The sequence below is a fragment of the Lycorma delicatula genome, chromosome 4 (genome assembly GCF_047948215.1).
Source record: "Lycorma delicatula isolate Av1 chromosome 4, ASM4794821v1, whole genome shotgun sequence".
NCBI classification, from domain to species: Eukaryota; Metazoa; Arthropoda; class Insecta; order Hemiptera; family Fulgoridae; genus Lycorma; species Lycorma delicatula.
The window spans coordinates 112,503,273-112,516,846 of NC_134458.1; the positions used below are offsets into that span (position 1 = coordinate 112,503,273).

Below are 13,574 nucleotides of genomic sequence, written 5' to 3' on the forward strand. Positions count from 1 at the left end.
ATTGATCTTTCATAAAGTAATTCAGTAATGAAATCAATACTATATAGTGTGAACAAATAGTTGCGAAATCATCTGTCACTGTGACAGCCAGTCACAATAATGAATCATCTGACTCTCAGCCCACATCTTTATAAAAAAAGAAAATAATGATAATAATAAAATAAACATATACAAAAAATAAAAAAATATAAAAAGCTTCATAATTTAAAATGTACTTTATATAATGAACTTTCTGGAATGTTGAGCCGTGCAGAATTTCTTCGCGTGCTCGTTGTAGGACTAAATTGTACCACCTGAAGATGCATTTCGTTACAGTACCGATTGACGTTCAGATGAAACATGACCTCACAACAAGTGTAAAACAGCTGGTTTTAATTTTTACAAACTTATATTATTTCTTTGTTAAGTTTTGTTCTGTTTTGTTTTTAATAATAAAGCTGATTTTTTTTTTTATACATCTAATTACATTAATTTTCTCAGAATTAAATTCTTTAAAGATTTTATTAATAAAAATTACGCATTTATTAGTCATTTAACAAGGTTATTTTACTTTATTCTTAAAAATTGTGTTTTCTTTTCTGAATTTTACTGTTCTACGTTGGATATCATGAAAACTACGAGAAACACAGTTCAAGGATCTATTTCTTAAATTTTTCAGGCCAAAAAACGTATGAAACCATCAAGTTTACCCCTTATATAACGCCTTAAAAATTTTAGTATGACCTCATTTCACCGAGGGAACTGATATTCGGGCGAAAGTTTTTTGCGAACTCTAACTTTATAGCAAAACGTTTTCGGATATATGTTTCTAAGAACTTTTTTCCTTATATTAAGCTCTAGAATCAGTTCCCAAATTATTTTTTTACCCTGAAACACTCTATATACTTATGAAAAAGTATGTATTTAATTAAGAACATAATTACTGTCATTACCATTACTTTTCCGGCGAATATAGCTAGAATATTAAAGAGGAAAGTAAAAGTGGTGACTATGTAAAAAATGGTGTATCCAACTAATTTATCAAGAAAAAAAAATCATTTGTATGTATGTAGGTGCATATGTATATTTGTCGCATTGCTTTTGGCCTTATTTTTCAGTGATGACCAAACCGATTCAGCTCAAATATTTCTATGTGTAAGGTATTGGTTATATTAATTATTTTCCACATTCGTTTAGGAGTTGGGGATAGAGTGAAAAAACAAACTTCGATTTTATTCAGAGGCAGATTAGAGAAAACTTTATTAAATCAAATTTGTTATCTATAATGCACTTATAAATAATAATCCCCAAAATCTTTTTTCAAATCAACCTCCACCTCTTAAAATTGAAATATATGCTTTTTCTTCTTTCGCTCTATCTCCCTTCGGTTTAAAGGTTTAGACATTTTTCGGTTTAAATATCTTTCTTTATTTTATATACAGTTTTGAAAGTTTATACTTCAAACATAGAGCTATCAAGAAACGTCCAAATGTTTTTAGATTATAGTCTCCAGTCCTATAATGCAGAAAAGATTTTTGCAAATTTATTGTTTTTTATTTTAGCCTTTACTGAAGAGGGTTTAGATTTAGAGAAAACTTAACTTAAGCATATTTATTAAGCTTAGCCTAATATGAATACTTTTAGAAAAAGTTTTCTTAATATTTTTTTCTTTTCGTTCTGACCACTACGGATCACGTTTGCATAGCTTTGAGTTTCTGTTTTCCCATAAGGTTTTAATTCTTTTGCTTTGTTTTTGTCACTTTCTTCCATCCATCTATTCAGGTTTATATTCTTTTTTTCTTTTTCTCTGGAAACTTAGGTTCTCAAAACACTTTTCTAAATTTATCTTTGTCTTTACACAGATTCTTAGAAATGTTTAATGTTTTAGATCTGTCTGTCTTTCTTTAAACCGGTTGATCTTGGTGGCTCAGTTTATGTAGAAATTATATATTTATTTTGTCAATCTTTGGTTGTTCATTCTGTATTAATGTTAATCGTCTTTTACGGATTAAGTCCCTAATTTTTTCTGTACATTTTTAAATTTCTTTTTCACTTTTCAATTTGTAAATTCCATTTTCATAGTTTGATCCATTATCTTAAAATCCTTTTTTCTACTTTGTGATTTCTTGTTCTGAAAAAAATAAAACTGCAGATATTCTGTTCCCATACAGTGCTTCTGGTAGGACTACATTTATAGTGTCTCAATTTGAAGTTATATTCGTGGGATATTTTATTGTAAATGTTCTTCATGAGATGATAAGCAGTTCAATTTTCCGTACTCTATTCTTCATCCCATTTTTTTTCAATTATATTCGGTATTATGAATACAAATATTATATTTATTTATTTAATAAGTAAAGCTTTAACGTAACTATACTGGTAAATGTATAGTCTTGAACAAACTCAGGCCGAACATTCCTGAGACGTGTGGTTAATTGAAATCCAACTACCAAAGAACAGCGGTATCCACAATATAGTATTCAAATCCGAATAAAGCAACTACTTTTATTAAGATTTGAACCTGACAGCTACCGTCTTCAGCTGATTTACAAGTATATCACTAGACCAACCCGGTTGGTTAATAGTAATAATTTAGATTTAACGGTTAAATTTATTTGTTTTTAACGTTATTGAAAGAAATATTTTTCATGTATTTCAGTATAATAATATATAATGAGAGCAAATTTTATACAAGATGGATATTTTATTATTAATATTATTCTAAAATTATAACAGAAATAAATAATTTATTAATACTGACAGTCCACAAATCATAATCATTGTTTCTGTTTAATAATAATAAAATCATTGTAATATTTCATAGTAGGAGATTAATTGATCAGTTGGTTCATAAGCGTTAATATGCAACGTCCTTCTTTATATGACATGACATTGTAATAAACACCTTATGATTTATAAGAAATAATTATAACTATTTCAGTTTATTTAAATTGCAATAATTTATGATAATTATAACTTTAATATGAATATCGCATCAAGAATGTTACCTAGAAGGTGGGTAAATTATATGCACATGTAAAACAACTTTTTTTTATATACTGTTGCATAAAAAAAGCACTACAAACATATTTCCATTTATATTTAGGTATAATCAGAACTTATAAAAAAAAATATATATATATATTGACGTATCAATTAATGTTACTAAACATTATAATGATTTCAAAATGTGAGAAAAAGTATTTTAATATCAGTTATTTAGTCCTTCAACAACTTTTTTTTTTAGACGTAACTAAATATTACCAATGATAAACTTACATTGGATTTAGCGTTGTTATAAATAAAAACATACAAAAAATTCTACATTTGTTACATACTGACTTAATAGCAATTTAATAGTTTGAACTATAAAAATCATAATAGTAAATTGCCGAAGAGACAAGAAACTATTTTTCAAATAACTATCCTTAATTACCATATCTAATTCAGTTCTTAGATTATATTAACTGATAATAAACGCAAACGACATCACGTTTTGTATTATTGATTTTTTCATAATATCTAAACAAAAATTTTTTTTGACTTGACTTTTAACAAACAAGAGTTATAAAAATTTTTTGAAAATTTTAATTTTTGTAACATCTTCTTTCATTTATGAATTCAGTTAGATTGTTACGTCTATTTTTTATAAAAATCCTGTATTTTTTTAATAATATTTACTAAATCATTTAGTCTCATTTTCAAAATACAATCATTACCCAAATTTTCCGCTTGATCTTTCAATTTTTTTAAAAGAAATGTTGATTAAAACTTTTTTTTATATATTGTATATATTTTCTTATGGGGTTAATCTTGAGAACTGCTTAATCAACATTGAGGGTTCATAGGTTCGTTTATTTGGTATGATTAGCCCGTATTTTATACGTGTACACCGTAATTATTATACTGTGTGTTATCTAATAACACTGTATTAGAACGTATTTTTTCTAAACTACTTTTAATTACTATGTTGAGTACTTCTTACGTTTCTTAGCTTCATTCTTTAACTATATGTTGACACGTTTCTGAATAACTACGTTGTTAATACTTTTGTGCTCTTATCGTATAATACAATAAATTTTAACAATGGAGTTATTCCGAAACACGTCAACATATAATAAAAGAATGAAGCTAAGAAAGGTAAACAGTACTCAACACAGAAATCATAGTGTTCTTATCAGAAAATATAATAATTATTATCTTAACAACAATAATTTTATTTTTAATTAATTCAATGGTTCTAAATTATTTGGAAAATAATATTTTTTATGAAAATATTGGTTCTATTATAGCTTTTCCATTTGAATCGACAGCTTTTGGATTATTTTTTAAGAATCCACAGTTTTTGTGTTCATAAAGACCAGAATTAGCTTACTTGACTGATTTAACAGAGAAGATGATGGCATTTTTTTTAAATTATCATGCAAAATGTGTGAACATCTTAAAAATTTTTGTGGACTAATCGTAACGTAAACAATTCTGTCACAGATTATACAGTATTAAGAGGGGCTAGAATGAAATTTAGTTAAGTTAAACCTAGGAATTTTTTTTTTCTTTAACGCATATATTATCAATAAATTTCCTCTGAACTGTGTGGTCCTAATATCTATTCTAATACTGATTTAATAAAAATCATTAATTCCACCATTTCTCAAAAATTATAATCTGAATTGGCTTCTGGAAAATAACAATTATGACACCTACAGTAAATAAAAAATTCTTTTTAATAACAGGGACAGAACTGAATCAGGTGATACCAATTTAAAATTTTTTGTTAGCCTCCGGGATAACCTTTAGGTATTGCATCAGAGAATGGGATGAAAAGGCAACTTTTTAGCGTGCGAAAATACTATGCCTGACCGGGATTCAAACCCGGGACCTCCCGATGAAAGACCGAGACGCTACCACTCGCGCCATGGGTGCCGGCAAATCCTAAAGATTGGCAAAAGAAATAAATTAAAAATTTGACAAAACTTTGGATCTACCTATAAAAAAATCTGATCAAACATGTTATACTCTAAAATTTGTTTTAATTTACGCAAGAAATAATTTTTTTATAATTTTCAATAGATGCAAATTGCATATAACAGTTATTTTAAAAATTAAATTTGTTGATTTGTTATAATACATTTAAAAAATTTTAATTTTATGAAATGAAACACTCCTTTCACTAAATAAAAGACCTTCAATTCAGCTCTGACGTAGTTTATTTACTTTTTTAATATTTAAAACTTCACCAATCACATCAATTTCGATGATTTATTTTACCGACTTTTTGAAGAAAAGTAGGGTTTTACTTTCCATCGCGTAGTGGGAGTTGGAGGTGAAAATAAATTTTCTTTACGTTTTGAGGTATGAGGAGTACAAAAATTACTTAAAATCGGATTTCTTATATATATATATAGGTCGATTTATAAAATTTTGTGGTCCAAAAATAATCAAAACTATAAGATTAATTTCATTTTATTTAGAGATTCATTGAAATTCTGTTGTAGTATATCTCTAAAGTTGTGCATGTAAAAATTTGATGGAGATTGGTTCAACTGTTCTTGAGTTACGCTCAATTTAAGGTCAAAAACGTTTTAGGTTATGTTGACTGTTTAGTATTGTATTACTTCCTTATACGAAGTAAAGGAAGTATTGTTATCGCGAAAAATTTCGGTTTTCAGATTTTTTAAACGGAAGCATCCACTTTGACCATCCCTGAATCCATTTTAATTAGTTTTGGCGTGATGTCTGTACGTACGAAAGTACGTATGTATCTCGCATAACTCAAAAACGATTAGTCGTGGGATGTTGACATTTTGGATCTACGACTGTTGTAACATCTAGTTCTCCACCTTCCCTTTTGATTGCAATCAACTGAACCAACAAGTGTCCAAAAAAGCCCAAAATCCAAAAAAAGTTTTACTTTGAATTTTTTCTTAACTGTTGTAATAAGCCCTAATTGACAGCTTTTCAACGATATATCATAAGTGGTATTTATTTTCATTGGTTCCAGAGTTACAGCAAAATAAAATTTTAATTAATGAAATATTTGGATCTTACAAGGGAAAGATGCATCTATTCAAATCCGACTTTATCTTCTATTTTTTTTTTTAACTTTTTATTTTTAATTTAAATATATTGATTTATTAATAATTACCTGTGTAAAAAAAAAACTTTACAATATATAATAATTCAATAATAACATTAAAAAAAAAAAAAATGAAAAAATATCAAAAGTAATTCAGTGAATAAAATTTTTTGTACTTTTCATTTATAACATTGTGTGTATGTAGGCGTACAAGGAATTCATAGTGTCCACATCAGATTTTTTTCATAGGCGCTTATGCAGTGAGTCACAGTGGTAAGCGAGTTGAAACTTGTTTTTTCTTAAATTTTTAATGTATTGCTTTTTTGACGTGTAATTATTTTTTATGAATCGTTTTTTTTTTGTAAAATTCTATATTAGAATTTTACAAAAAAAAAACGATTCGTTTTCAAAAGGAAACAAAATAAAATAACGAAAATTTGGTCTTATTGCAAAGAAGGTCGCAAGATATTTTCTTTATTTCATTAAGGAAGTTTTTCTGGTGGTCCCATTGAAAGCTTTTCCCCTAATAAAAAAGTAACAAAAAGGATTTTTTTAACGAAAAATGATATTGGCTAAAAATTAAGAGATAATAATTTGGCAGTAATTATTTGTTTTTTAATTTCGTGTCGATTCAAAAAATCGACGATTAGAAAAGATTGGAAAATAATTTTTTTTTCTATTAATTTTTAAGGAAAATCTTTTAAGAACCATTTTTACAGTTAATTTAAAAAAAATATATTTTTATTCAACTCCTTATGCCTTTTATTATATTCATTACAGTTTATGAAAAGTTGATATAGTGTTTCGATTACATACTTCGTAATCAATTTGATTACTGGTAAATGTCTGGCAATTTTTTATCTACCGTTTCATTCATCTCATATTCCAAGTTTCAAACAAGTATAAATGAATGTCCGAGTCGTACTAAATGAAAAAAATAACATTAGTAGAAAACTTAAAAACATATTTTTATTTGTATATGAAAAAAGAATGAATAGATAAAATATGAAAGAAATAATAAAATTTTTACATTTACCCATACTCAGTATTTTGATTGAATAAAATAAAATATATCGTAATAAGAATTATATAGAATCAAATTATATAATTTATAGGTATTATAATAGAAAGTTGAATGACATTCTGACATTCATAAATTTATAAACTGTTACTGGTTGTTTCAATTTAAAATGATTTATTAAGGGCGTTAACCGATTCTTGTTAGGCTGCTATAAATATATATTTCAGGACATTGATTATAATAATAAATTTTTCAATAGTTTTCTAATTTCAGTGTCATTTTCACCACTAAAGGAATGATTTATACCATATATGTAATATGTATATATATATATATATATGTATATATATATATATATATATATATGTATGTATATATACATATATAAATATAAATTTAATATGAAGAAAAATGTTTTTAAGATATACAACAAATTTTAAGTTATTATAAAATTATATTACAAAACGTCTACATCTTTTTTTTTACGTATATATTTTATGTTAGATATTATTATATAATATCGGAGTTAAATTTCGTTTTTCTCTCAACTTTATATCATTTACTTATTTATATGCATATGTATTTATTAGAAAAATGTGTGCATGGTTTTTAGTTATAGTTTGTAGGAAAATAATTTAAGATTCGCAAGTATTAAAAGAGAGATATTTGAAACATGGGCATAATAGAAAGTGGAATAAAATTGGTTAATAAATTTACTAATATATTAGTAAGGAAAAGAAAAACGGAATACTTAAAAGAGATTGTGCATAAAAAAAACACAGCAATAGAAGAAGGAAAGACTGCTGAAAAATGAATAAAATGAGAAAGAAGAAGATTGAGTAAAGAAGGAAATTACAAGGACAAAAAGAGAAAAGCTCAGAATAGAAAAAATGAGGTATGAGATTCCATTGACACATGTCTTCGGGTAGATTTACCAGTGATGGTGATAATTAAAAAAAAAGGAATATACATGTATAAAAATATAAATCATTTTTACTTTCCTGGCATCATACCTCTATGCTGCAAGAAGGAAAGTTTGGTATTCCGTAAAAAAAATTATTAGGTATGAGGTAAATTAGGATCTCCACATTTCATGAGCCAGGGACCTCAATCAACAAAAAAAGGGGGTAATGTTCGTACATACGTGTGTACGTTTGTTGACGTGTTTGAAGTTTAATAAAATTTGACTGGATAAATCGATTTTAATGAAATTTTTTAGAGAAATTTGTGTGTGTGAAGCAATTTTTTGGTAGAATTTTGAGCTCAATATTTCCATGGGGATAGATAGTTAATGGAGTGAATCGTCTCAACATTTTGCAAATATAACTCCGCTTTATATTAAGCTCAGTACATGCATGCATTGTATGTACTGAGCTTGTCTTAACATTTAAAAAAAAAATTTGGCCCAGAATTCCCCCCTTTCATAAAAATCGAATATTTATTTTTATATTTATTAACCGAATTTTTTTTATGTCTTCCTAGGCATAGTAGTAGTGCAAAAGTGATTCCAAATAATACTTTCGGAGCAAAAGTTCCCTAACTTTTTTTTTTTTTTGGGAAGGGGTGAATTACGATGTAATTTTTTTGTAATTCACCCCTCTCCCAAAAAAAATCATAAGTAACTTTTTATTGATTGTACATTTCAGTGAAATTTTTTAAAAAATTCTTCCATTTAACATAGTAAACATACAAAAATCAAAAGGTTTTCTTGGATAGTGATTTTGGTGGTGGAAAAGCAGAAAAAAATTACAACTACCGATTTTTGAATTTTTTAAATTTTTTTGGTTTATTTCAACATAATTTTAAAATAAAATTAAAAAAAAATTTTAGGCAACGTTTTTCTTGTATCATTATTTTTCCACCATATAAGAATAAATAACCAATGCCAGGAAATTATTACAACTTTGTTTTCAACTTTTTTGTATACTTTTATAGATAAACGAGAAAATTGTTTTTTAAACAAAATCAGATGATAATGCTAATAAATTGTTACCACTTAATTATTACAGCATTACGTATTCACTTGATGTAGCACCAACTGATTAGCAATAAGAAAGATTCTTTATTTTAAATTAATAACGGATATGCCTAATCAAATTACCATCTCGCGTACATTTCTAATTACCAGTTTTTGTAATTCAGTTGAGGAATTGTTTTGAACGATAGCATGATTGCCTGTATCTTTCTGCAGTCAGTCAAAATTTTACGACTTAATTCTACATTAGTTTGAATTTTTTTTTTTTTACAACGGTTGAACTGTATCCTTAAATCTTGCAGCCTTAATTAAACTCAATTCCTGACGTCACACAACGGTGACATTTTACACAGCCCAACGTAAGTCGGGTGACATTACAATACTTCATCGTTAGTCTCGTATATTATCTATATATATAAAATATATCTTGAGGAAGGGAGTTGAATCGATTAGATGTAGCTATCGATCCGATTGATTCTGACTGTCGATTCAGTATGAGTGATCAGGTGGCTGTTGTAGGCATAACTTATGCCAGTAAAATAAAATAAAATGAAAAAACTCGCTTTTCTTCAAAAAAAAAAATAATAATAATAAAGATTAAATTTAAAAGTTAAAAATAATTCTGTTTCCAAGAAAATTACTTTAAAAAAAATTACTTTCAGAAAAATTACCTTTGAAAATGTTTCCTATTTATGGGATGACTAAAAGAAAAGCGTTGAGCGTACTCTGATTATAAAATGGTTGTATATGAGAACGCGCCCTACGCTTTTCTTTTTAGTCATGCATAAATAGAAACTTTCTTAAACATTTTTTATTAGTAATTTTCTTGAAAACAGAATTATTTTTAGTTTTTAGTACGAATTTTTGTTTTGTTTTGTTCGTTATTTATAATCTCTTTTTTTTTTAAATAAAATCATGTTTTTAAATTTCTAAACTAAAAAATTCGCAAAAGTATAATTTCAAACAACAGGAAAAAAATACGTAAAATTATTATTAAACAGCAAAAATATAAATCGAGCAATAAATAAAATGTAAAAGAGACTAATGATAGAAAATCTTCCCCTGAAGATAAAAATCGATATTTTAATGAAACAATGCTGTTTCTGGAAAATGAACGCAAAGTTAGTTATAATTTTATGTAATTATGTAATCTGGGCAGAAAAATAACTTTAGAAATAAAAGAATGTACTATATAAAATGTTTCACCAAGTTGTAGTTCGTGAAAACGTTTTTTCAGTTTAACAATAGCAGCATAAGAAAAACGTCATTGGCACTGTAATTTCATGTTTCATAATAAATTAGTGAAAAATTATCATAACATCATTAAAAAAAAATAAAAACATAAAATTATGTAATACTTTTGCAAACAGGTAAACTGATCAAATTCCTGTTTGACTAATAAAACCCATACTGTAAGGTTTCATGTAAAAAAGAGAAATCAGGTATATTTATGAGGAGTAATTGAAAAACAGATGCCAGTTATACTTTGAATGATAGCGATTCGAAAGAATCTGATTCCTAGAAAGCAGAAATTCCTTATTGAAAATTACTAAAAAAATTGTGATTATGAATGCAAGAAAATATGACTTTACAGGTGACAGTGCGCAAATTTAGTAAGCAACATTTAATATCAATAAAGGTATTAATACAAAATACGAGTATATTTTATATACTCGTATTTTTTATATTGATTAAAAATAGAAGGGAACATCGCAAGTAACGGGTTGGACAGATTTTAACTTAATTGAAAACTAGATAAAGTGTATGTGAAAATGAAGACCAGTTAGAATTTTTAATAACATTTTATTAATTTCAGACAGTTTTTGGAAATAAAAAATGGAATAAATATATAATTTCTTGAGGAGGTAAAAATTAGTACTTTTGTGCTAACGAATATTATATCTATCCAAATTAGTTTTAACTTATGATAAGTTTTAATGTGAATCATAAATCATTCAAGATATGTTATACAGGTAACATATAGTATTTTTTCTATTATAAGACAAAATAAATAAAAACATACATCTAGAAATGCATGTTTTCCAGTTGTTGCTGAAAAATTTCACCCTGAAATTTGCTGAATGAGTGATAAAATGAGGCTGTTTTGACATCCTTGGGAGCAAAGTTGGTGGTTTATATGTTTCTTGATTTGAAAAAAGGGGTTTTACAATTTCTCTCTATTGGTTTCTGGAAAAACTGTAAAGCCAAAATACTGGAGTTGAAAAAAATATTATTTTTTTTTAGGTTTGCTTTGCAATTAATTTTTTTAAATTACCAGCAATAAGTAAAACTGTAACAAAATTTGTAGAGGATTGAATTCCCAGAAAATTGGTGTAAATCAACTAAAACAAATATTTAAAATATATTATTAAATTTAAAATTAAAAATCTATGTTACGACTACTGGTAATTTAACATTTATTTATTCAAGAAATGTATTATCTGTGTGAAAAAATAATGCCTACGTTTTTAGCTCCAACGGGTGAAATTAAAAAAAAAGAATTTAATTTTTTGTCAAATGCAGAAATTATAGGATAAAATATCTAAAAAGATAATTGTTAAATAGTATTAAGGACTGCAATACATCAAACAATTTCGATAACATAGAAGGCTGCGTTTATAATACTAAAATGGAAAGTTTAAAGAGAAGTCAAGAAGATAGATAGTGATGAATTTAATTTCAGGAGAAATCGATGGAAAAAAACTTCTCCAGAATTTCAAGCAGTTATTAAATATTAAAAATTTGACTAACCGATTTTATTAATAAATATAAATAGCTATGTTTATTCTGCGTGTATCAATATACACGCAGAATCCATAAACGAATTTATTATTTTTTAATTATATTTCTTTAATATCTTTATTTTTCAACTATCTAAAGCTTATGGTGCATATACATGAACAAATTACGGAATTATAAGAACAGGAAAAAATCCAAATACTTTAATTAATGCATTATTTCCTATTTTTTGAAATGATTTATAATGTTTTGAATTGAGTATTAAAATAAAAATTAAACTTTTTAAAATGCTTTAATATAAGAATACAGTAAAATAATCATAGTATAACAGTGAAAACAAAAAGTATAATGAATGAATAACAAATAAAACCAAAGTTAAAAAATTAATGGAAGCAAAGTGCAGGCTATTGTAACAGAACCAGTACTGATCGGAATAGGCTAATGGATTTATTACAATTAAGAGAAAATAATAATGAACAGAAGAATTCAGAAGAAACTGAAAGGGATTCTTTTCTCAGAGAAATTTTTAGTTTGTTAGTCTCTCAATATCCTGGTTGAACCGCGAACACGCGACTTTATTTATGGTGTCAATTAACCAATGAATAAATTCACTAATGAATTTCATTCCAGCTGACAAATTAATAACAAGCGGTAGATGAAATAAAAAAAAAAAAAAAAAACAGAAACAGTTTGGAAAAGAATTTCCCAGGTTAAAAAAAATAGACATACACATTAATAAGCTGTTTTAACCAGTTAAATGAGCAAAACAGCCAGAAGAATTTTCGAAAAAAGAAAGGATAAAAGATTATAAAAAAAGTGAAATCATCATCTTTTGTCAACATATAATTACAAAATTGAAAGTAAACTCTTGAAGAACATTCATAATAAAGAATTAAAGAAATCTAAGAACTTTGTATATAAAATAAAAGAGTAAAAAAAAGCATAAAGTTTAGTTAATTTTTTTTTTCAAAAGTTGTTTGCTTTCAAAAGAAATCCAACCTTCTTTTGGATGGAAATTTTAATATCAAGTGGGAGTGACCTTTTTTTCTTGTTTAATCTCCGTTACGTATTGCTTCAGAGAATGAGATGTGAATGATTTGTAGCGTGTGTGAAAAATGCCATGCCTGACCGGGATTCGAACCTGGGACCTCCGGATGAAAGGCAACAAATAATTTTGAAGTAATTAAATCAAATATATTAATCCAGAAGATATAATAATTTTCACGACAAAATTTTGAAATCAATTTTACAATACTTAGAAATTTTGCAATAAAGTTAAAATTAAAAAAAATAAAATAAATTATTTCTTTTGTTTGGTTGGTTGCTAGAAATATCAAATTAAGAAGAGTTAAAGCAGTGATATGTTTTTCAATGTAATTTCTAGGCCTTGAAAATTTCTGCTTCCTGAAAACCAGACGACGTACATTGATTTATAAATTTTGATATTTAACACTTGATAATGATTTCTTGTTTTTATTTTTTAAAGCGATCAAATACAAAAATTTATATTAAAATTAAGTGGCCAAATTTATACTCTAAGTTGCAGTTTTTCCACTACTGAAAAAACAATGTAACAAATGACGTTATTTAACTGTCAAGGTCGTACTTCTTGTTACATCAAACGACATATTTTATTGTTCATCTATATAATAAATACTTAGTTTACCGATTTATTTTTATACTCATATTTGTGTGTGATTACATGTATTTACTTTTTTCATCTATCTATCTTTTTCAAGAATTTAGATATTCGTGGTTAATTACATAATTAATAATTCTCTAAT

The 13,574-nt window shown here is 26.2% G+C and overlaps 1 protein-coding gene across 1 annotated transcript in view; it reads right to left on the reverse strand.

The window, feature by feature from the left end:
• The window catches only part of cv-2 (crosveinless 2-secreting protein), a 443,209-nt gene that overhangs the window by 275,356 nt on the left and 154,279 nt on the right, over window positions 1–13,574 (reverse strand). The window lies entirely within an intron of this gene.